This window comes from Somniosus microcephalus, unplaced genomic scaffold (genome assembly GCF_052327205.1).
Source record: "Somniosus microcephalus isolate GS21.2 unplaced genomic scaffold, FLI_Smic_1.0 unresolved_chr2, whole genome shotgun sequence".
NCBI lineage: Eukaryota > Metazoa > Chordata > Chondrichthyes > Squaliformes > Somniosidae > Somniosus > Somniosus microcephalus.
The window spans coordinates 62,807,466-62,832,762 of NW_028225180.1; positions in this window are offsets into that span (position 1 = coordinate 62,807,466).

Here is a 25,297-nt window from a genome sequence, read left to right on the forward strand (position 1 = left end):
CCACAGTGCCCACCCTCAAATAGTGTGTTGTACAGTGTCCACCCTCAAATAGTGTATTTTACAGTATCCACCCTCAAATAGTGTGTTCCACAGTGTCTACCCTCAAATAGTGCGTTGGACATTCACCACCCTCAAACCGTGTGTTCCACAGTATCCACCCTCAAATAGTGTGTTGTACACTGTCCACCCTCAAATAGTGTTTTATGCAGTGTCCAACCTGAAATAGTGTGTTGTACAGAGCCCACACTCAAATAATGTGTTCTACAGTATACACCCTCAAATAGTGTGTTCCACAGTGTCCACCCTCAAATAGTGTGTTCCACAGTGTCCACCCTCAAATAGTGTATTCCACATTATCCACCCTCAAATAGTGGATTGTACAGTGTCCACCCTCAAATAGTGTGTTGTACATTGTCCACACTCAAATAGTGTGTTGTACAGGGCCGACCCTCAAATAGTGTGTTCTACAGTATCCACCATCAAATAGTGTCTTCCACAGTGTCCACCCTCAAATAGTGTGTTCCACATTGTCCACCCACATATAGTGTATTCTGCAGTGTCCAACCTCAAATAGTGTGTTCTACAGTGTCCACCCTCAAATAGTGTGTTCCACAATGTCCACCCTCAAATAGTGTGTTCTACAGTGTCCACCCTCAAAAGGTGTTTTCCACATCGTCCACCCTCAAATAGTGTGTTCCACAGAGTCCATACTCAAATAGTGTGTTCCACATTTTCCACCCTCAAATAGTGTGTTGTACCATGTCCACCCACAAATAATGTGCTGTACAGTGTACATCCTCAAATAGTGTGTTTTACCGTGTCCCCCCTCAAATAGTGTGTTCCACAGTGTCCACCCTCAAATAGTGGATTGTCCAGTGTCCACACTCAAAAAGTGGATTGTACAATGTCCATCCTCAAATAGTGTGTTGTACAGTGCCCATCGTCAAATAGCGTGTTCCAGGGTGTCCACCCTCAAATAGTGTGTTTACAGTGTCCACCCTTAAATAGAGTGCGGTACAATGTCCACGCTCAAATAGTGTGTTCCACAGCGTCGACCCTCAAATAGTGTGTTCTACAGTGTCCACCTTCAAACAGTGTTTTGTAGTGTCCACCCTCAAATAGTTTGTTGTACAGTGTCCACCATCAAATAGTGTGTTCTACAGTGTCCAACCTCAAATATTGTGTTCTACAGTGCCCACCCTCAAATAGTGTGCTCTACAGTGTCTACCTCAAATAGTGTGAATTACATTGTCCACCCTGAAATAGTGTGTTCCAGGGTGTCCACCCTCAAATAGTGTGTTATACATTGTCCACCTTCAAATAGTGCGTTCTACAGTGTCCACCCTCCAATAGTGTGTTATACAGTGTCCACCCTCAAATAGTGTATTGTACATTGTCCGCCCTCAAATAGTATGTTCCACAGTATCCACCTTCAAATAGTCTGTTGTAGAGTGTCCACCCTAAAATAGTGTGTTCCACAGTGTCCACCCTAAAATAGTGTGTTCCACAGTGTCCACCCTCAAATAGTGTTTTCACAGAAATCACAGAAACCTCACAGTACAGATAGAGGCCATTTCGGCCCATCGAGCCTGCACCGACACATGTCCCACCCGATCCCCGTAACCCCTACACCAACACATATCCCACCCTATCCCCGTAACCCCACGTATTTAATCCCCCTAACACTAAGGGTCAATTTTTATCAAGGCCAATCAACCTAACCCCGCACATCTTTGGACTGTGGGAGGAAACCGGAGCACCCGGAGAAAACCCACGCAAACACGGGGAGAATGTGCAAACTCCACACAGACAGTCACCCGAGGCCGGATTCTAGAGTGTCCACCCACAAATAGTGTGTTGTACAGTGTCCATCCTCAAATAGTGTGTTCTGCAGTGTCCACCCTAAAATAGTGTGTTTACAGTGTCCAACCTCAAAAAGTGTGCTGTACAGTGTCCACCCTCAAATAGTGTGTTCCACAGTGTCCACCCTCAAATAGAGTGCTCCACAGTGTCCACCCTCAAATAGAGTGTTCCACAGTGTCCACCCTCAAATAGTGTGTTCCACAGTGTCCACCCTCAAATAGTGTGTTCCACATTGTCCACCCTCAAATAGTGTGTTGTACCGATTCCACCCTCAAATAGTGTGTTCCACAGTGTACACCCTCAAATTTTGGATTGTACAGTGTCCACCCTCAAATAGTGGATTTTACAGTGTCCACCCTCAAATAGTGTGTTGTACAGTGTCCACCCTCAAACAGTGGGTTTTACAGTGTCCTCCCTCAAATATTGTGTTGTACAGTGTACACCCTCAAATAGTGTGTTGTACAATGTCGACCCTCAAATATTGTGTTCTACAGTGTCCACCCTCAAATAGTGTGTTGTACAGTGTCCACCCTCAAATAGTGTGTTGTACAGTATCCACCCACAAATAGTGTGTTCCACAGTAACCATCCTCAAACAGTGTGTTCTACAGTGTCCATCCTCAAATAGTGTGTTACACAGTGTCCACCCTCAAATAGTGTGTTCCACAGTGTCCACCCTCAAATAGTGTGTTGTACCGTGTCCACCCTCAAATAGTGGATTGTACAGTGTCCACCCTCAAATAGTGTGTTGTACAGTGTCCACCCTCATATAGTGAATTGTACAGTGTCCACCCTCAAATAGTGTGTTGTACAGTGTCCACCCTCATATAGTGGATTGTACAGTGTCCACCCTCAAATAGTGTGTATTCAGTGTCCACCCTCAAATAGTGTGTTCTACCGTGTCCACCCTCAAATAGTGTGTTTACAGTGTCTACCCTCAAATAATGTGTTGCACAGTGTTCACCCTCAAATAGTGTGAATTACATTGCCCACCCTCAAATATTGTGTTGTACAGTGTCCACCCTCAAATAGTGTGTTCCACAGTGTCCAACATCGAATAGTGTGTTCTACTGTATCCACCATAATATAGTGTGCTGTACAGTGTCCACACTTAAATAATGTGTTGTACAATGTCCACGTTCAAATAATTTGTTGTACAGTGTCACCCTCAATTACAGTGTTCTATAGCGTCCACCCTCAAATAGTGTGTTGTACAATATCCACCCTTTAAATCGTGTGTTGTACAGTGTCCACCCTCAATTAATGAGTTCTACAGTGTCCACCATCAAAAAATGTGTTGTACAGTGTCCACCCTCAAACAGTGTGTTGTACAGTGTTCACCCTGAAATAGTGTGTTGTACAGTGTCCACACTCAAATAGTGTGTTCTACAGTGTCCACCATCAAATAGTGTGTTCTACAGTGTCCACCCTCAAATAGTGTGCTCCATAGTGTCCAGCCTCAAATAATGTGTTCTCCAGTGTCCACCCTCAAATAGTGTGGTCAACATTGTCCACACTCAAATAGTGTGCTGTACCGTGTCCACCCTCAAATACTGTGTTTCACAATGTCCACCCTCAAATAGTGTGTTGTACAGTGTAAAACCTCAAATAGTTTGTTTTACGGTATCCACCCTCAAATAGTGTGCTGTAGAGTGTCCACCCTCAAATAGTGTTCTGTAGAGTGTCCACCATCAAATAGTGTTCCACAGAGTCCACCTTCAAATAATGTGTTCTATATTGTCCACAGTCAAATAGTGTGTTTCACAGTGTCCACCCTCAAATAGTGTGTTCCACAGTGACCATCCTCAAACAGTGTGTTCAACAGGGTCCACCCTCAAATAGAGTGTTCTACAGTGTCCACCCTCATATAGTGTTTTCCACAGTGTCCACACTCAAATAGTGTGTTCTACAGTGTCCGCCCTCAAAGAGTGTGTTCCACAGTGGCCACCCTCAAATAGTGTGTTCCACAGTGCCCACACTCAAATAATGTGTTCCACATTGTCCACCCTCAAATATTGTGTTGTACCGTGTCCACCCTAAAATAGTGTGATACACATTGTACACCCTCAAATTGTGGACTGTACAGTGTCCTCGCTGAAATAGTGGATTGTACAGTGTCCACCCTCAAATGGTGTGTTGTACAGTGTGCACCCGCAAATAGTGTGTTTTACAGTGTCCATCCCCAAATAGTGTGTTCTGCAGTGTCCACCCTGAAATACTGTGTTGTACAGTGTCCATCATCAAATAGTGTGTTCTACAGTATTCACCCTCAATTAGTGTGTTCCACAGTTTCCACCCTCAAATAGTGTGTTCTGCAGTGTCCACCCTGAAATAGTGTGTTGTACAGTGTCCACCCTCAAATAGTGTGTTCTACAGTGTCCACCCTCAACTAGTGTGTTCTACAGTATCCACCCTCAAATAGTGTGTTCCACAGTATCCACCCTCAAATAGTGTGTTGTACAGTGTCTACCCTCAATTAGTGTTTTCTACAGTGTCCCCCATCAAATAGTGTGTTCCACAGTGGCCACCCTCAAATAGTGTGTTCCACAGTGTCCACCCTCAAATAGTGCGTTGTACAGTGTCCACCCTCAAATAGTGTTTTCTACAGTGTCCACTCTCAAATAGTGTGTTCCACAGTGTCCACCTTCAAATAGTGTGTTCTGCAGTGTCCACTCTCAAATAGTGTGTTGTACAGTGTCCACCCTCAAATAGTGTTATCTACAGTGTCCACCTCAAATAGTGTGTTCTGCAGTGTCCACTCTCAAATAGTGTGCTATACAGTGTCCACTCTCAGTTAGTCTGTTCTGCAGTATCCACCCTCAAATACTGTGTCCTACAGTGTCCACCCTCAAATACTGCGTTCTACAGTTAACACCAGCAAATAGTGTGTACTACAGTGTCCACCCTCAAATAGTGTGCTCTACAGTGTCGACCCTCAAATAGTGTGTTCCACAGTGTCCACCCTCAAATAGAGTGTTCTACAGTTTACACTCTCAAATATTGTCTTGCACAGTGTCCACCCTCAGATAGTGTTTTCTACAGTGTACACCTCAAATAGTGTGTTCAATGTGTCCACTCTCAAATAGTGTGTTGTACAGTGTCCACTCTCAAATAGTGTGTTCCACAGTGTCCACCCTCAAATAGTGTGTTCCACAGTGTCCACCCTCAAATAGCGTTTTCTACAGTGTCCGCTCTCAAATAGTGTGTTCTGCAGTATTCTCCCTCAAATAGTGTGATCTACAGTGTCCACCCTCAAATTGTGTTTATTGCAGTGTCCAGCCTCATATAGTGTTTCCTACATTGTCCACCATCAAACAGTGTGTTCCACAGTGTCCGCTCTCAAATAGTGTGTTCTACAATGTCAACCCTCAAATAGTGTGTTCTACAGTGTCCACCCTCAAATAGTGTGCTCTGCAGTGTCCACTTTCACATAGCGTGTTGTACAGTGTCCATCATCAAATAGTTTTTTCTACCGGGTGTAAATCAATAGTGTGTTCTACAGTGTCATCTCTGAAATAGTGTTTTCTACAGTGTCCACTCTCAAATAGTGTGTTCCACAGTGTCCTACCCTCAAATAGTGAGTTCTACAGTGTCCACTCTCAAATAGTGTGTTCAGCAATGTTCACCCTCATATAGTCTGTTGTACAGTGTCCACCCTCAAATTGTGTTTTCTACAGTATCCGCACTCAAATAGTGTATTGTACAGTGCCCACCCTCAAAAAGTGTGTTCTACAGTGTCCACTCTCAAATAGTGTGTTCTACAGTGTCCACCCTCAAATTGTGTTTTCTGCAGTGTCCATCCTCAAATAGTGTGTTCCACAGTGCCCACCCTCAAAAAGTGTGTTCTACAGTGTCCACTCTCAAATAGTGCGTTCCACATTGTCAGCCCGCAAATAGTGTGTTCCACAGTGTCCACCCTTAAATAGCGTGCTGTACAATGTCCACCATCAAATAGTGGATTGTACAGTGTCTGCCATCATATAGTGTGTTCCACAGTGCCCACCCTCAAATAGTGTGTTCCACAGTGTCCTCCCTCAAATATTGTGTTCTACCGTGTCCATCATCAAATAGAGTGTTTACAGTGTCATCCCTCAAATAGAGTGTTGTACAGTGTTCACCCTCAATTAGTGTGTTCCACAGTGTCCACCCTCAAATAGTGTGTTCTGCAGTGTCCACCCTGAAATAGTGTGTTGTACACTGTCCACCCTCAAATAGTGTATTCTACAGTGTCCACCCTCAAATAGGGTGTTCTACAGTATCCACCCTCAAATAGTGTGTTCCACAGTGTCCACCCTCAAATAGTGTGTTGTACAGTGCCTACCCTCAAATGGTGTTTTCTACAGTGTCCCCCATCAAATAGTGTGTTCCACAGTGTCCACCCTCAAATAGTGTTATCTACAGTATCCACCCTCAAATAGTGTCTTGTAGAGTGTCCACCCTCAAATTGTGTTTTCTACAGTATCCACACTCAAATAGTGTATTGTACAGTGTCCACCCTCAAATAGTGTGTTCCACAGTGTCCAACATCGAATAGTGTGTTCTACTGTATCCACCATAATATAGTGTGCTGTACAGTGTCCACACTTAAATAATGTGTTGTACAATGTCCACGTTCAAATAATTTGTTGTACAGTGTCACCCTCAATTACAGTGTTCTATAGCGTCCACCCTCAAATATTGTGTTGTACAGTGTCCACCCTCAAATAGTCTGTTGTACAGTATCCACCCTTTAAATCGTGTGTTGTACAGTGTCCACCCTCAATTAATGAGTTCTACAGTGTCCACCATCAAAAAATGTGTTGTACAGTGTCCACCCTCAAACAGTGTGTTGTACAGTGTTCACCCTGAAATAGTGTGTTGTACAGTGTCCACACTCAAATAGTGTGTTCTACAGTGTCCACCATCAAATAGTGTGTTCTACAGTGTCCACCCTCAAATAGTGTGCTCCATAGTGTCCAGCCTCAAATAATGTGTTCTCCAGTGTCCACCCTCAAATAGTGTGGTCAACATTGTCCACACTCAAATAGTGTGCTGTACCGTGTCCACCCTCAAATACTGTGTTTCACAATGTCCACCCTCAAATAGTGTGTTGTACAGTGTAAAACCTCAAATAGTTTGTTTTACAGTATCCACCCTCAAATAGTGTGCTGTAGAGTGTCCACCCTCAAATAGTGTTCTGTAGAGTGTCCACCATCAAATAGTGTTCCACAGAGTCCACCTTCAAATAATGTGTTCTATATTGTCCACAGTCAAATAGTGTGTTTCACAGTGTCCACCCTCAAATAGTGTGTTCCACAGTGACCATCCTCAAACAGTGTGTTCAACAGGGTCCACCCTCAAATAGAGTGTTCTACAGTGTCCACCCTCATATAGTGTTTTCCACAGTGTCCACACTCAAATAGTGTGTTCTACAGTGTCCACCCTCAAAGAGTGTGTTCCACAGTGGCCACCCTCAAATAGTGTGTTCCACAGTGCCCACACTCAAATAATGTGTTCCACATTGTCCACCCTCAAATATTGTGTTGTACCGTGTCCACCCTAAAATAGTGTGATACACATTGTACACCCTCAAATTGTGGACTGTACAGTGTCCTCGCTGAAATAGTGGATTGTACAGTGTCCACCCTCAAATGGTGTGTTGTACAGTGTGCACCCGCAAATAGTGTGTTTTACAGTGTCCATCCCCAAATAGTGTGTTCTGCAGTGTCCACCCTGAAATACTGTGTTGTACAGTGTCCATCATCAAATAGAGTGTTTACAGTGTCATCCCTCAAATAGTGTGTTCTACAGTATTCACCCTCAATTAGTGTGTTCCACAGTTTCCACCCTCAAATAGTGTGTTCTGCAGTGTCCACCCTGAAATAGTGTGTTGTACAGTGTCCACCCTCAAATAGTGTGTTCTACAGTGTCCACCCTCAAATAGTGTGTTCTACAGTATCCACCCTCAAATAGTGTGTTCCACAGTATCCACCCTCAAATAGTGTGTTGTACAGTGTCTACCCTCAATTAGTGTTTTCTACAGTGTCCCCCATCAAATAGTGTGTTCCACAGTGGCCACCCTCAAATAGTGTGTTCCACAGTGTCCACCCTCAAATAGTGTGTTGTACAGTGTCCACCCTCAAATAGTGTTTTCTACAGTGTCCACTCTCAAATAGTGTGTTCCACAGTGTCCACCTTCAAATAGTGTGTTCTGCAGTGTCCACTCTCAAATAGTGTGTTGTACAGTGTCCACCCTCAAATAGTGTTATCTAAAGTGTCCACCTCAAATAGTGTGTTCTGCAGTGTCCACTCTCAAATAGTGTGCTATACAGTGTCCACTCTCAGTTAGTCTGTTCTGCAGTATCCACCCTCACATACTGTGTCCTACAGTGTCCACCCTCAAATACTGCGTTCTACAGTTAACACCAGCAAATAGTGTGTACTACAGTGTCCACCCTCAAATAGTGTGCTCTACAGTGTCGACCCTCAAATAGTGTGTTCCACAGTGTCCACCCTCAAATAGAGTGTTCTACAGTTTACACTCTCAAATATTGTCTTGCACAGTGTCCACCCTCAGATAGTGTTTTCTACAGTGTACACCTCAAATAGTGTGTTCAATGTGTCCACTCTCAAATAGTGTGTTGTACAGTGTCCACTCTCAAATAGTGTGTTCCACAGTGTCCACCCTCAAATAGTGTGTTCCACAGTGTCCACCCTCAAATAGCGTTTTCTACAGTGTCCGCTCTCAAATAGTGTGTTCTGCAGTATTCTCCCTCAAATAGTGTGATCTACAGTGTCCACCCTCAAATTGTGTTTATTGCAGTGTCCAGCCTCATATAGTGTTTCCTACATTGTCCACCATCAAACAGTGTGTTCCACAGTGTCCGCTCTCAAATAGTGTGTTCTACAATGTCAACCCTCAAATAGTGTGTTCTACAGTGTCCACCCTCAAATAGTGTGCTCTGCAGTGTCCACTTTCACATAGCGTGTTGTACAGTGTCCATCATCAAATAGTTTTTTCTACCGGGTGTAAATCAATAGTGTGTTCTACAGTGTCATCTCTGAAATAGTGTTTTCTACAGTGTCCACTCTCAAATAGTGTGTTCCACAGTGTCCTACCCTCAAATAGTGATTTCTACAGTGTCCACTCTCAAATAGTGTGTTCAGCAATGTTCACCCTCATATAGTCTGTTGTACAGTGTCCACCCTCAAATTGTGTTTTCTACAGTATCCGCACTCAAATAGTGTATTGTACAGTGCCCACCCTCAAAAAGTGTGTTCTACAGTGTCCACTCTCAAATAGTGTGTTCTACAGTGTCCACCCTCAAATTGTGTTTTCTGCAGTGTCCATCCTCAAATAGTGTGTTCCACAGTGCCCACCCTCAAAAAGTGTGTTCTACAGTGTCCACTCTCAAATAGTGCGTTCCACATTGTCAGCCCGCAAATAGTGTGTTCCACAGTGTCCACCCTTAAATAGCGTGCTGTACAATGTCCACCATCAAATAGTGGATTGTACAGTGTCTGCCATCATATAGTGTGTTCCACAGTGCCCACCCTCAAATAGTGTGTTCCACAGTGTTCTCCCTCAAATATTGTGTTCTACCGTGTCCATCATCAAATAGAGTGTTTACAGTGTCATCCCTCAAATAGAGTGTTGTACAGTGTTCACCCTCAATTAGTGTGTTCCACAGTGTCCACCCTCAAATAGTGTGTTCTGCAGTGTCCACCCTGAAATAGTGTGTTGTACACTGTCCACCCTCAAATAGTGTATTCTACAGTGTCCACCCTCAAATAGGGTGTTCTACAGTATCCACCCTCAAATAGTGTGTTCCACAGTGTCCACCCTCAAATAGTGTGTTGTACAGTGCCTACCCTCAAATGGTGTTTTCTACAGTGTCCACCCTCAAATAGTGTTATCTACAGTATCCACCCTCAAATAGTGTCTTGTAGAGTGTCCACCCTCAAATTGTGTTTTCTACAGTATCCACACTCAAATAGTGTATTGTACAGTGTCCACCCTCAAATAGTGTGTTCTACAGTGTCCACCCTCAAATTGTGTATTCTGCAGTGTCCATCCTCAAATAGTGTGTTCCACAGTGCCCACCCTCAAATAGTGTGTTCTACAGTGTCCACTCTCAAATAGTGCGTTCCACATTGTCAGCCCGCAAATAGTGTGTTCCACAGTGTCCACCCTTAAATAGAGTGTTGTACAGTGTCCACCATCAAATAGTGGATTGTACAGTGTCCGCCTTCATATAGCGTGTTCCACAGTGCCCACCCTCAAATAGTGTGTTCCACAGTGTCCACACTCAAATAGTGTGTTCTACCATGTCCATCATCAAATAGAGTGTTTACAGTGTCATCCCTCAAATAGTATGTCGTACAGTATTCACCCTCAATTAGTGTGTTCCACAGTGTCCACCCTCAAATAGTGTGTTCTGCAGTGTCCACCCTGAAATAGTGTGTTGTACAGTGTCCACCCTCAAATATTGTGTTCTACAGTGTCCACCCTCAAATAGTGTGTTCTACAGTATCCACCCTCAAATAGTGTGTTCCACAGTGTCCACCCTCAAATAGTGCGTTGTACAGTGTCCACCCTCAAATAGGGTTTTCTACAGTGTCCCCCATCAAATAGTGTGTTCCACAGTGGCCACCCTCAAATAGTGTGCTATACAGTGTCCACTCTCAGTTAATGTGTTCTGCAGTATCCACCCTCAAATAGTGTGTCCTACAGTGTCCACCCTCAAATACTGCGTTCTACAGTTAACACCATCAAATAGTGTGTACTACAGTGTCCACCCTCAAATAGTGTGTTCTAAAGTGTCGACCCTCAAATAGTGTGTTCCACAGTGTCCACCCTCAAATAGAGTGTTCTACAGTTTACACTCTCAAATACTGTCTTGTACAGTGTCCACCCTCAGATAGTGTTTTCTACAGTGTACACCTCAAATAGTGTGTTCTAATGTGTCCACTCTCAAATAGTGTGTTCTACAGTGTCCACTCTCAAATAGTGTGTTCCACAGTGTCCACCCTCAAATAGTGTGTTCCACAGTGTCCACCCTCAAATAGCGTTTTCTACAGTGTCCGCTCTCAAATAGTGTGTTCTGCAGTATTCTCCCTCAAATAGTGTGATCTACAGTGCCCACCCTCAAATTGTGTTTTCTGCAGTGTCCAGCCTCATATCGTGTTTGCTACATGGTCCACCATCAAATAGTGTGTTCCACAGTGTCCGCTCTCAAATAGTGTGTTCTACAGTGTCCACCCTCAAATAGTGTGCTCTGCAGTGTCCACTTTCACATAGCGTGTTGTACAGTGTCCAACATCAAATAGTTTTTTCTACCTGGTATAAATCAATAGTGTGTTCTACAGTGTCATCTCTCAAATAGTGTTTTCTACAGTGTCCACTCTCAAATAGTGTGTTCCACAGTGACCTACCCTCAAATAGTGAGTTCTACAGTGTCCACTCTCAAATAGTGTGTTCAGCAATGTTCACCCTCAAATAGTCTCTTGTACAGTGTACACCCTCAAATAGAGTGTTCTACAGTATCCACCCTCAAATAGTGTGTTCCACAGTTTCCAACATCAAAAGCGTGTTTTCCAGTGTCACCCTGAAATTGTGTGTTCTTAGTGTCCACCCACAAATAGTGTGTTTTACTGAGTCCACACTCAACTGGTGTGTTCCGCAATGTCCACTCTCAAATAGTGTGTTGTACAGTGTCCACCCTCAAATAGCGTGTTGTACAGTGTCCACCCTCAAATAGTGTGTTCTACAGTATCCAGCCTCAAATAGTGTGTTCCACAGTGTCCACCCTCAAATAATGTGTTCAACAGTGTCCAACTTCAAATAGTGTGTTCTACAGTGTCCACCCTCAAATAATGTGTTTTACAGTGTCCACCTCAAATAGTGTGAATTACAGTGTCCACCCTCAAATAGTGTGTTCTACAGTGTCCACCATCAAGTAGTGTGTTATACAGTGTCCACCCTCAAATAGTGTTATCTACAGTATCCACCCTCAAATAGTGTCTTGTAGAGTGTCCACCCTCAAATTGTGTTTTCTACAGTATCCACACTCAAATAGTGTGTTCTACAGTGTCCACCCTCAAATTGTGTTTTCTGCAGTGTCCATCATCAAATAGTGTGTTCCACAGTGCCCACCCTCAAATACTGTGTATTCTACAGTGTCCACTCTCAAATAGTGCGTTCCACATTGTCAGCCTGCAAATAGTGTGTTCCACAGTGTCCACCCTTAAATAGTGTGTTCTACAGTGTCCACTCTCAAATAGTGTGTTGTACAGTTTCCACCCTCAAATAGTGTGTTCTACAGTATCCACCCGCAAATAGTGTGTTCCACAGTGTCCAACATCAAATAGTGTGTTGTACAGTGTCACCCTGAAATTGTGTGTTCTACAGTGTCCACCCTCAAATAGTGTGTTATACTGAGTCCACCCTCAAATTGTGTGTTTTGCATTGTCCACTCTCAAATAATGTGTTCTACAGTGTCCACCCTCAAAAAATGTTTTCTGCAGTGTCCACCGTCAAATAGTGTGTTCCACAGTGTCCACCCTCAAATAGTGTGTTCCACAGTGTCCAGCCTCAGATAATGTGTTCTACAATGTCCAACCTCAAATAGTGCGTTCTACAGTGTCCACCCTCAAATATTGGCCTAGAACTTGGTTTCGGAACTTGCTGTGCGTGCAAGCCCCCGATGTGCACTCACCCTGCGCGCCGACATCTGAAACCTGGCCCGCAGTGGATTTACTTTCAGTGGCCAGGTTCTGATGTTGGCGCGCTGTGCTAACCTGACCCAGCGGCGTAGTTATTTCAATGTGCCGACTGGGATCAGGTGAGCACTGTTCAGCCAATCAGGAGAGGGGAAACTTCATTCATAACTTTGAGAGTAAGGACTGTCAAACTCATGAGAAGTACTGCACCCCAAAACACTACTTAAACATTAAATAAATTTTTTAAAAACATCCTAATCATTAAATTAATTATAAATAAGTTTAAAAAAAATAATTTAAACAATAATTTTTTTTTTGAAAAAAATAATTTATTATTAAAAAGTGTCTAAAACTAAACTTACCTTATTGTAGATTCTTTAAAATAATAAAACTGTGGGAAAAAAATTCTAATTTGCAATAAAACACCACTTACCTGTAAAAACAAAAACTTACGTGGACTTTTTACAAGCGTAATGACCGGGGGCTTTTACACATGCGCAAATCCCCCAAAACAGAGGAAATCCAAGACGCACGCACTGCCCCCTACAGCGCACACGCTAGCCTCTTCAATTCTTGGGTGAGAGGAGAGGAAATGCCGGTTTTCAGCGCATGAGCTGTGCATGCTGAAAACCGGCATTTCCTCCAGCCAGACGCGTGAGTACACCTTCCGTACTCCCGCGTTTGGGGAGGAATTACTGCCCCAATGTGATCTAGTGCCCACCACAAATAGCTGGAATTACAGTGTCCACCCTCAAATAGTGTGTTCCAGAGTGTCCACCCACCAATGATGTGTAGTAGAGTGCCCACCCTCAAATAGTGTGTTCTACAGTATCAACCCTCAAATAGTGTGAACTACAGTGTCCACCCTCAATTAGTGTGTTCCAGAGTGTCCAACCTCTAATAGTGTGTAGTACAGTGCCCACCCTCAAATAGTGTGTTCTGCAGTGACCATTCTCAAATAGTGTGTTCCACAGTATCCACCCTCAAATCGTGTATTCCACAGATTCCACCCTCAAATAGCGTGTTGCACAGTGTCCACCCTCAAATAGTGTGTTTTACAGTGTCCACCCTCAAATAGTGTTTTCTACAGTGTCCACTCTCAAATGATGTGTCCACTCTCAAATAGTGTTTGTACAGTGTCCACCATCAAATAGTGTGTTTTACAGTGACCACCCTCAAATAGTGTGTTCGACAGTGTCCACGCTCAAATAAAGTGCTCTACAGTGACCACCATCAAATAATGTGTTCTACAGTGTACACCCTCAACTAGTCCGTCCTACAGTTTCCACCCTCACATAGTGCGTCCTACAGTGTCCACCCTTAAATAGTTTGTCCTACAGTATCCACCCTCAAATAGTGTGTTCCACAGTGTCCACCCTCAAATAGTGTGTTCCACAGTGTCCACCCTCAATTAGTCTGTTGTACATTGTCCACCCTCAAATAGTGTGTTCTACAGTGTCCACCCTCAAATACAGTATCCTACAGTGTCCAACCTCAAATAATGTTTTCTACAGTGACCCGCTCTAGTAGTGTGAATTAAAGGGTCTACCCTCAAATAGTGTGTTCCAGAGTGTCCACCCTCAAATAGTGTGTTCTACAGTATCCACCCTCAAATTGTGTGTTCTACAGTGTCCACCCTCAAATACTGTGTTCTACAGTGTCCACCCTCAAATAGTATGTTGCACAGTGACCACCCTCAAATAGATTGTTGTACAGTATCCACCCTCAAATAATGTGTTCTACAGTGACCACCCTCAAATACTATGTTCTACAGTGTCCAACCTCAAATAATGTGCTGTACAGTATCCACCCTCAAATAGTGTGTTCTACAGTGCCGACCCTCAAATAGTGTGTTCTGCAGTGTCCATCCTCAAATAGTGTGTTCTACAGTGTCCGCCCTCAAATAGTGTGTTCTACAGTATCCACCCTCAAATAGTGTGTTCCACAGTGTCCACCCTCAAATAGTGTGTTGTACAGTGTCCACCCTCAAATAGTGTTTTCTACAGTGTCCCCCATCAAATAGTGTGTTCCACAATGGCGACCCTCAAATAGTGTTATCTACATTATCCACCCTCAAATAGTGTCTTGTAGAGTGTCCACCCTCAAATTGTGTTTTCTACAGTATCCACATTCAAATAGTGTATTGTACAGTGTCCACCCTCAAATAGTGTGTTCTACAGTGTCCACCCTCAAATTGTGTTTTCTGCAGTGTCCATCCTCAAATTGTGTGTTCCGCAGTGCCCACCCTCAAATAGTGTGTTCTACAGTGTCCACTCTCAAATAGTGCGTTCCACATTGTCAGCCCGCAAACAGTGTGTTCCACAGTGTCCACCCTTAAATAGCGTGTTGTACAGTGTCCACCATCAAATAGTGGATTGTACAGTGTCCGCCATCATATAGTATGTTCCACAGTGCCCACCCTCAAATAGTGTGTTCCACAGTGTCCAGCCTCAAATAGTGTGTTCTACCGTGTCCATCATCAAATAGTGTGTTCTGCAGTGTCCACCCTGAAATAGTGTGTTGTACAGTGTCCACCCTCAAATAGCGTGTTCTACAGTGTCCGCCCTCAAATAGTGTGTTCTACAGTATCCATCCTCAAATAGTGTGTTGTACAGTGTCCACCCTCAAATAGGGTTTTCTATAGTGTCCCCCGTCAAATAGTGTGTTCCACAGTGGCCACCCTCAAATAGTGTGTTCCACAGTGTCCACCCTCAAATAGTGTGTAGTACTGTGTCCACCCTCAAATAGTGTTTTCTACAGTGTCCACTCTCAAATAGTGTGTTCCACAGTGCCAACTTCAAATAGTGTGTTCTACATTGTCCACTCTCAAACAGGGTGTTGTACAGTGTCAACCCTCAAATAGTGTTATCTACAGTGTCCACCTCAAATAGTGTGTTCTACAGTGTCCACTCTCAAATAGTGTGCTATAGAGTGTCCACTCTCAGTTAGTGTGTTCTGCAGTATCCACCCTCAAATAGTGTGTCCTACAGTGTCCACCCTCAAATACTGCGTTCTACAGTTAACACCATCAAATAGTGTGTACTACAGTGTCCACCCTCAAATACTATGTTCTACAGTGTCGACCCTCAAATAGTGTGTTCCACAGTGTCCACCCTCAAATAGAGTGTTCTACAGTTTACACTCTCAAATACTGTCTTGTACAGTGTCCACCCTCAGATAGTGTTTTCTACAGTGTACACCTCAAATAGTGTGTTCTAATGTGTCCACTCTCAAATAGTGTGTTCTACAGTGTCCACTCTCAAATAGTGTGTTCCACAGTGTCCACCCTCAAATAGTGTGTTCCACAGTGTCCACCCTCAAATAGCGTTTTCTACAGTGTCCGCTCTCAAATAGTGTGTTCTGCAGTTTTCTCCCTCAAAAAGTGTGATCTACAGTGCCGACCCTCAAATTGTGTTTTCTGCAGTGTCCAGCCTCATATAGTGTTTCCTACATTGTCCACCATCAAATAATGTGTTCCACAGTGTCCGCTCTCAAATAGTGTGTTCTACAGTGTCCACCCTCAAATAGTGTGCTCTGCAGTGTCCACTTTCACATAGCGTGTTGTACAGTGTCCATCATCAAATTGTTTTTTCTACCGGGTATAAATCAATAGTGTGTTCTACAGTGTCATCTCTCAAATAGTGAATTCTACAGTGTCCACTCTCAAATAGTGTGTTCCACAGTGTCCTACCCTCATATAGTGAGTTCTACAGTGTCCACTCTCAAATAGTGTGTTCAGCAACGTTCACCCTCAAATAGTCTGTTGTACAGTCTCCACCCTCAAATAGAGTGTTCTACAGTATCCACCCTCAAATAGTGTGTTCCACAGTTTCCAACATCAAATAGTGTGTTGTCCAGTGTCACCCTGAAATTGTGTGTTCTTAGTGTCCACCCTCAAATAGTGTGTTTTACTGAGTCCACACTCAAATAATGTGTTCCACAATGTCCACTCTCAAATAGTGTGTTGTACAGTGTCCACCCTCAAATAGTGTGTTGTACAGCGTCCACCCTTAAATAGTGTGTTCTACAGTATCCAGCCTCAAATGGTGTGTTCCACAGTGTCCACCCTCAAATAATGTGTTCAACAGTGTCCAACTTCAAATAGTGTGTTCTACAGTGTCCATCCTCAAATAATGTGTTTTACAGTGTCCACCTCAAATAGTGCGAATTACAGTGTCCACCCTCAAATAGTGTGTTCTACAGTGTCCACCATCAAGTAGTGTGTTATACAGTGTCCACCCTGAAATAGTGTGTTGTACAGTGTCCACCCTCAAATAGTGTGTTCTACAGTGTCCACCCTCAAATAGTGTGTTCTACAGTATCCATCCTCAAATAGTGTGTTCCACATTGTCCACCCTCAAATAGTGTGTTGTACAGTGTCCACCCTCAAATAGGGTTTTCTACAGTGTCCACTTTCAAATAGTGTGTTCCACAGTTTCCACCTTCAAATAGTGTGTTCTACAGTGTCCACTCTCAAATAGGGTGTTGTACAGTGTCTACCCTCAAATAGTGTTATCTACATTGTCCACCTCAAATAGTGTGTTCTACAGTGTCCACTCTCAAATAGTGTGCTATACAGTGTCCACTCTCAGTTAGTGTGTTCTGCAGTATCCACCCTCAAATAGTGTGTCCTACAGTGTCCACCCTCAAATACTGCGTTCTACAGTTAACACCATCAAATAGTGTGTACTACAGTGTCCACCCTCAAATAGTATGTTCTACAGTGTCGACCCTCAAATAGTGTGTTCCACAGTGTCCACCCTCAAATAGAGTGTTCTACAGTTTACACTCTCAAATATTGTCTTGTACAGTGTCCACCCTCAGATAGTGTTTTCTAAAGTGTACACCTCAAATAGTGTGTTCTAATGTGTCCACTCTCAAATAGTGTGTTCTACAGTGTCCACTCTCAAATAGTGTGTTCCACAGTGTCCACCCTCAAATAGTGTGTTCCACAGTGTCCACCCTCAAATAGCGTGTTCTACAGTGTCCACCCTCAAATAGTGTGTTCTACAGTATCCACCCTCAAATAGTGTGTTCCACAGTGTCCACCCTCAAATAGTGCGTTGTACAGTGTCCACCCTCAAATAGGGTTTTCTACAGTGTCCCCCATCAAATAGTGTGTTCCACAGTGGCCACCCTCAAATAGTGTGCTATACAGTGTCCACTCTCAGTTAATGTGTTCTGCAGTATCCACCCTCAAATAGTGTGTCCTACAGTGTCCACCCTCAAATACTGCGTTCTACAGTTAACACCATCAAATAGTGTGTACTACAGTGTCCACCCTCAAATAGTGTGTTCTAAAGTGTCGACCCTCAAATAGTGTGTTCCACAGTGTCCACCCTCAAATAGAGTGTTCTACAGTTTACACTCTCAAATACTGTCTTGTACAGTGTCCACCCTCAGATAGTGTTTTCTACAGTGTACACCTCAAATAGTGTGTTCTAATGTGTCCACTCTCAAATAGTGTGTTCTACAGTGTCCACTCTCAAATAGTGTGTTCCACAGTGTCCACCCTCAAATAGTGTGTTCCACAGTGTCCACCCTCAAATAGCGTTTTCTACAGTGTCCGCTCTCAAATAGTGTGTTCTGCAGTATTCTCCCTCAAATAGTGTGATCTACAGTGCCCACCCTCAAATTGTGTTTTCTGCAGTGTCCAGCCTCATATCGTGTTTGCTGCATGGTCCACCATCAAATAGTGTGTTCCACAGTGTCCGCTCTCAAATAGTGTGTTCTACAGTGTCCACCCTCAAATAGTGTGCTCTGCAGTGTCCACTTTCACATAGCGTGTTGTACAGTGTCCAACATCAAATAGTTTTTTCTACCTGGTATAAATCAATAGTGTGTTCTACAGTGTCATCTCTCAAATAGTGTTTTCTACAGTGTCCACTCTCAAATAGTGTGTTCCACAGTGACCTACCCTCAAATAGTGAGTTCTACAGTGTCCACTCTCAAATAGTGTGTTCAGCAATGTTCACCCTCAAATAGTCTCTTGTACAGTGTACACCCTCAAATAGAGTGTTCTACAGTATCCACCCTCAAATAGTGTGTTCCACAGTTTCCAACATCAAAAGCGTGTTTTCCAGTGTCACCCTGAAATTGTGTGTTCTTAGTGTCCACCCTCAAATAGTGTGTTTTACTGAGTCCACACTCAACTGGTGTGTTCCGCAATGTCCACTCTCAAATAGTGTGTTGTACAGTGTCCACCCTCAAATAGCGTGTTGTACAGTGTCCACCCTCAAATAGTGTGTTCTACAGTATCCAGCCTCAAATAGTGTGTTCCACAGTGTCCACCCTCAAATAATGTGTTCAACAGTGTCCAACTTCAAATAGTGTGTTCTACAGTGTCCACCCTCAAATAATGTGTTTTACAGTGTCCACCTCAAATAGTGTGAATTACAGTGTCCACCCTCAAATAGTGTGTTCTACAGTGTCCACCATCAAGTAGTGTGTTATACAGTGTCCACCCTCAAATAGTGTTATCTACAGTATCCACCCTCAAATAGTGTCTTGTAGAGTGTCCACCCTCAAATTGTGTTTTCTACAGTATCCACACTCAAATAGTGTGTTCTACAGTGTCCACCCTCAAATTGTGTTTTCTGCAGTGTCCATCATCAAATAGTGTGTTCCACAGTGCCCACCCTCAAATACTGTGTATTCTACAGTGTCCACTCTCAAATAGTGCGTTCCACATTGTCAGCCTGCAAATAGTGTGTTCCACAGTGTCCACCCTTAAATAGTGTGTTCTACAGTGTCCACTCTCAAATAGTGTGTTGTACAGTTTCCACCCTCAAATAGTGTGTTCTACAGTATCCACCCGCAAATAGTGTGTTCCACAGTGTCCAACATCAAATAGTGTGTTGTACAGTGTCACCCTGAAATTGTGTGTTCTACAGTGTCCACCCTCAAATAGTGTGTTATACTGAGTCCACCCTCAAATTGTGTGTTTTGCATTGTCCACTCTCAAATAATGTGTTCTACAGTGTCCACCCTCAAAAAATGTTTTCTGCAGTGTCCACCGTCAAATAGTGTGTTCCACAGTGTCCACCCTCAAATAGTGTGTTCCACAGTGTCCAGCCTCAGATAATGTGTTCTACAATGTCCAACCTCAAATAGTGCGTTCTACAGTGTCCACCCTCAAATATTGGCCTAGAACTTGGTTTCGGAACTTGCTGTGCGTGCAAGCCCCCGATGTGCACTCACCCTGCGCGCCGACATCTGAAACCTGGCCCGCAGTGGATTTACTTTCAGTGGCCAGGTTCTGATGTTGGCGCGCTGTGCTAACCTGACCCAGCGGCGTAGTTATTTCAATGTGCCGACTGGGATCAGGTGAGCACTGTTCAGCCAATCAGGAGAGGGGAAACTTCATTCATAACTTTGAGAGTAAGGACTGTCAAACTCATGAGAAGTACTGCACCCCAAAACACTACTTAAACATTAAATAAATTTTTTAAAAACATCCTAATCATTAAATTAATTATAAATAAGTTTAAAAAAAATAATTTAAACAATAATTTTTTTTTTGAAAAAAATAATTTATTATTAAAAAGTGTCTAAAACTAAACTTACCTTATTGTAGATTCTTTAAAATAATAAAACTGTGGGAAAAAAATTCTAATTTGCAATAAAACACCACTTACCTGTAAAAACAAAAACTTACGTGGACTTTTTACAAGCGTAATGACCGGGGGCTTTTACACATGCGCAAATCCCCCAAAACAGAGGAAATCCAAGACGCACGCACTGCCCCCTACAGCGCACACGCTAGCCTCTTCAATTCTTGGGTGAGAGGAGAGGAAATGCCGGTTTTCAGCGCATGAGCTGTGCATGCTGAAAACCGGCATTTCCTCCAGCCAGACGCGTGAGTACACCTTCCGTACTCCCGCGTTTGGGGAGGAATTACTGCCCCAATGTGATCTAGTGCCCACCACAAATAGCTGGAATTACAGTGTCCACCCTCAAATAGTGTGTTCCAGAGTGTCCACCCACCAATGATGTGTAGTAGAGTGCCCACCCTCAAATAGTGTGTTCTACAGTATCAACCCTCAAATAGTGTGAACTACAGTGTCCACCCTCAATTAGTGTGTTCCAGAGTGTCCAACCTCTAATAGTGTGTAGTACAGTGCCCACCCTCAAATAGTGTGTTCTGCAGTGACCATTCTCAAATAGTGTGTTCCACAGTATCCACCCTCAAATCGTGTATTCCACAGATTCCACCCTCAAATAGCGTGTTGCACAGTGTCCACCCTCAAATAGTGTGTTTTACAGTGTCCACCCTCAAATAGTGTTTTCTACAGTGTCCACTCTCAAATGATGTGTCCACTCTCAAATAGTGTTTGTACAGTGTCCACCATCAAATAGTGTGTTTTACAGTGACCACCCTCAAATAGTGTGTTCGACAGTGTCCACGCTCAAATAAAGTGCTCTACAGTGACCACCATCAAATAATGTGTTCTACAGTGTACACCCTCAACTAGTCCGTCCTACAGTTTCCACCCTCACATAGTGCGTCCTACAGTGTCCACCCTTAAATAGTTTGTCCTACAGTATCCACCCTCAAATAGTGTGTTCCACAGTGTCCACCCTCAAATAGTGTGTTCCACAGTGTCCACCCTCAATTAGTCTGTTGTACATTGTCCACCCTCAAATAGTGTGTTCTACAGTGTCCACCCTCAAATACAGTATCCTACAGTGTCCAACCTCAAATAATGTTTTCTACAGTGACCCGCTCTAGTAGTGTGAATTAAAGGGTCTACCCTCAAATAGTGTGTTCCAGAGTGTCCACCCTCAAATAGTGTGTTCTACAGTATCCACCCTCAAATTGTGTGTTCTACAGTGTCCACCCTCAAATACTGTGTTCTACAGTGTCCACCCTCAAATAGTATGTTGCACAGTGACCACCCTCAAATAGATTGTTGTACAGTATCCACCCTCAAATAATGTGTTCTACAGTGACCACCCTCAAATACTATGTTCTACAGTGTCCAACCTCAAATAATGTGCTGTACAGTATCCACCCTCAAATAGTGTGTTCTACAGTGCCGACCCTCAAATAGTGTGTTCTGCAGTGTCCATCCTCAAATAGTGTGTTCTACAGTGTCCGCCCTCAAATAGTGTGTTCTACAGTATCCACCCTCAAATAGTGTGTTCCACAGTGTCCACCCTCAAATAGTGTGTTGTACAGTGTCCACCCTCAAATAGTGTTTTCTACAGTGTCCCCCATCAAATAGTGTGTTCCACAATGGCGACCCTCAAATAGTGTTATCTACATTATCCACCCTCAAATAGTGTCTTGTAGAGTGTCCACCCTCAAATTGTGTTTTCTACAGTATCCACATTCAAATAGTGTATTGTACAGTGTCCACCCTCAAATAGTGTGTTCTACAGTGTCCACCCTCAAATTGTGTTTTCTGCAGTGTCCATCCTCAAATTGTGTGTTCCGCAGTGCCCACCCTCAAATAGTGTGTTCTACAGTGTCCACTCTCAAATAGTGCGTTCCACATTGTCAGCCCGCAAACAGTGTGTTCCACAGTGTCCACCCTTAAATAGCGTGTTGTACAGTGTCCACCATCAAATAGTGGATTGTACAGTGTCCGCCATCATATAGTATGTTCCACAGTGCCCACCCTCAAATAGTGTGTTCCACAGTGTCCAGCCTCAAATAGTGTGTTCTACCGTGTCCATCATCAAATAGTGTGTTCTGCAGTGTCCACCCTGAAATAGTGTGTTGTACAGTGTCCACCCTCAAATAGCGTGTTCTACAGTGTCCGCCCTCAAATAGTGTGTTCTACAGTATCCATCCTCAAATAGTGTGTTGTACAGTGTCCACCCTCAAATAGGGTTTTCTATAGTGTCCCCCGTCAAATAGTGTGTTCCACAGTGGCCACCCTCAAATAGTGTGTTCCACAGTGTCCACCCTCAAATAGTGTGTAGTACTGTGTCCACCCTCAAATAGTGTTTTCTACAGTGTCCACTCTCAAATAGTGTGTTCCACAGTGCCAACTTCAAATAGTGTGTTCTACATTGTCCACTCTCAAACAGGGTGTTGTACAGTGTCAACCCTCAAATAGTGTTATCTACAGTGTCCACCTCAAATAGTGTGTTCTACAGTGTCCACTCTCAAATAGTGTGCTATAGAGTGTCCACTCTCAGTTAGTGTGTTCTGCAGTATCCACCCTCAAATAGTGTGTCCTACAGTGTCCACCCTCAAATACTGCGTTCTACAGTTAACACCATCAAATAGTGTGTACTACAGTGTCCACCCTCAAATACTATGTTCTACAGTGTCGACCCTCAAATAGTGTGTTCCACAGTGTCCACCCTCAAATAGAGTGTTCTACAGTTTACACTCTCAAATACTGTCTTGTACAGTGTCCACCCTCAGATAGTGTTTTCTACAGTGTACACCTCAAATAGTGTGTTCTAATGTGTCCACTCTCAAATAGTGTGTTCTACAGTGTCCACTCTCAAATAGTGTGTTCCACAGTGTCCACCCTCAAATAGTGTGTTCCACAGTGTCCACCCTCAAATAGCGTTTTCTACAGTGTCCGCTCTCAAATAGTGTGTTCTGCAGTTTTCTCCCTCAAAAAGTGTGATCTACAGTGCCGACCCTCAAATTGTGTTTTCTGCAGTGTCCAGCCTCATATAGTGTTTCCTACATTGTCCACCATCAAATAATGTGTTCCACAGTGTCCGCTCTCAAATAGTGTGTTCTACAGTGTCCACCCTCAAATAGTGTGCTCTGCAGTGTCCACTTTCACATAGCGTGTTGTACAGTGTCCATCATCAAATTGTTTTTTCTACCGGGTATAAATCAATAGTGTGTTCTACAGTGTCATCTCTCAAATAGTGAATTCTACAGTGTCCACTCTCAAATAGTGTGTTCCACAGTGTCCTACCCTCATATAGTGAGTTCTACAGTGTCCACTCTCAAATAGTGTGTTCAGCAACGTTCACCCTCAAATAGTCTGTTGTACAGTCTCCACCCTCAAATAGAGTGTTCTACAGTATCCACCCTCAAATAGTGTGTTCCACAGTTTCCAACATCAAATAGTGTGTTGTCCAGTGTCACCCTGAAATTGTGTGTTCTTAGTGTCCACCCTCAAATAGTGTGTTTTACTGAGTCCACACTCAAATAATGTGTTCCACAATGTCCACTCTCAAATAGTGTGTTGTACAGTGTCCACCCTCAAATAGTGTGTTGTACAGCGTCCACCCTTAAATAGTGTGTTCTACAGTATCCAGCCTCAAATGGTGTGTTCCACAGTGTCCACCCTCAAATAATGTGTTCAACAGTGTCCAACTTCAAATAGTGTGTTCTACAGTGTCCATCCTCAAATAATGTGTTTTACAGTGTCCACCTCAAATAGTGCGAATTACAGTGTCCACCCTCAAATAGTGTGTTCTACAGTGTCCACCATCAAGTAGTGTGTTATACAGTGTCCACCCTGAAATAGTGTGTTGTACAGTGTCCACCCTCAAATAGTGTGTTCTACAGTGTCCACCCTCAAATAGTGTGTTCTACAGTATCCATCCTCAAATAGTGTGTTCCACATTGTCCACCCTCAAATAGTGTGTTGTACAGTGTCCACCCTCAAATAGGGTTTTCTACAGTGTCCACTTTCAAATAGTGTGTTCCACAGTTTCCACCTTCAAATAGTGTGTTCTACAGTGTCCACTCTCAAATAGGGTGTTGTACAGTGTCTACCCTCAAATAGTGTTATCTACATTGTCCACCTCAAATAGTGTGTTCTACAGTGTCCACTCTCAAATAGTGTGCTATACAGTGTCCACTCTCAGTTAGTGTGTTCTGCAGTATCCACCCTCAAATAGTGTGTCCTACAGTGTCCACCCTCAAATACTGCGTTCTACAGTTAACACCATCAAATAGTGTGTACTACAGTGTCCACCCTCAAATAGTATGTTCTACAGTGTCGACCCTCAAATAGTGTGTTCCACAGTGTCCACCCTCAAATAGAGTGTTCTACAGTTTACACTCTCAAATATTGTCTTGTACAGTGTCCACCCTCAGATAGTGTTTTCTAAAGTGTACACCTCAAATAGTGTGTTCTAATGTGTCCACTCTCAAATAGTGTGTTCTACAGTGTCCACTCTCAAATAGTGTGTTCCACAGTGTCCACCCTCAAATAGTGTGTTCCACAGTGTCCACCCTCAAATAGCGTTTTCTACAGTGTCCGCTCTCAAATAGTGTGTTCTGCAGTATTCTCCCTCAAATAGTGTGATCTACAGTGCCGACCCTCAAATTGTGTTTTCTGCAGTGTCCAGCCTCATATAGTGTTTCCTACATTGTCCACCATCAAATAGTGTGTTCCACAGTGTCCGCTCTCAAATAGTGTGTTCTACCGTGTCCACCCTCAAATAGTGTGCTCTGCAGTGTCCACTTTCACATAGCGTGTTGTACAGTGTCCATCATCAAATAGTTTTTTCTACCGAGTATAAATCAGTAGTGTGTTCTACAGTGTCATCTCTCAAATAGTGTTTTCTACAGTGTCCACTCTCAAATAGTGTGTTCCACAGTGTCCTACCCTCATATAGTGAGTTCTACATTTCCACTCTCAAATAGTGTGTTCAGCAATGTTCACCCTCAAATAGTCTGTTGTACAGTGTCCACCCTCAAATAGAGTGTTCTACAGTATCCACCCTCAAATAGTGTGTTCCACAGTTTCCAACATCAAATAGGGTGTTGTCCAGTGTCACCCTGAAATTGTGTGTTCTTC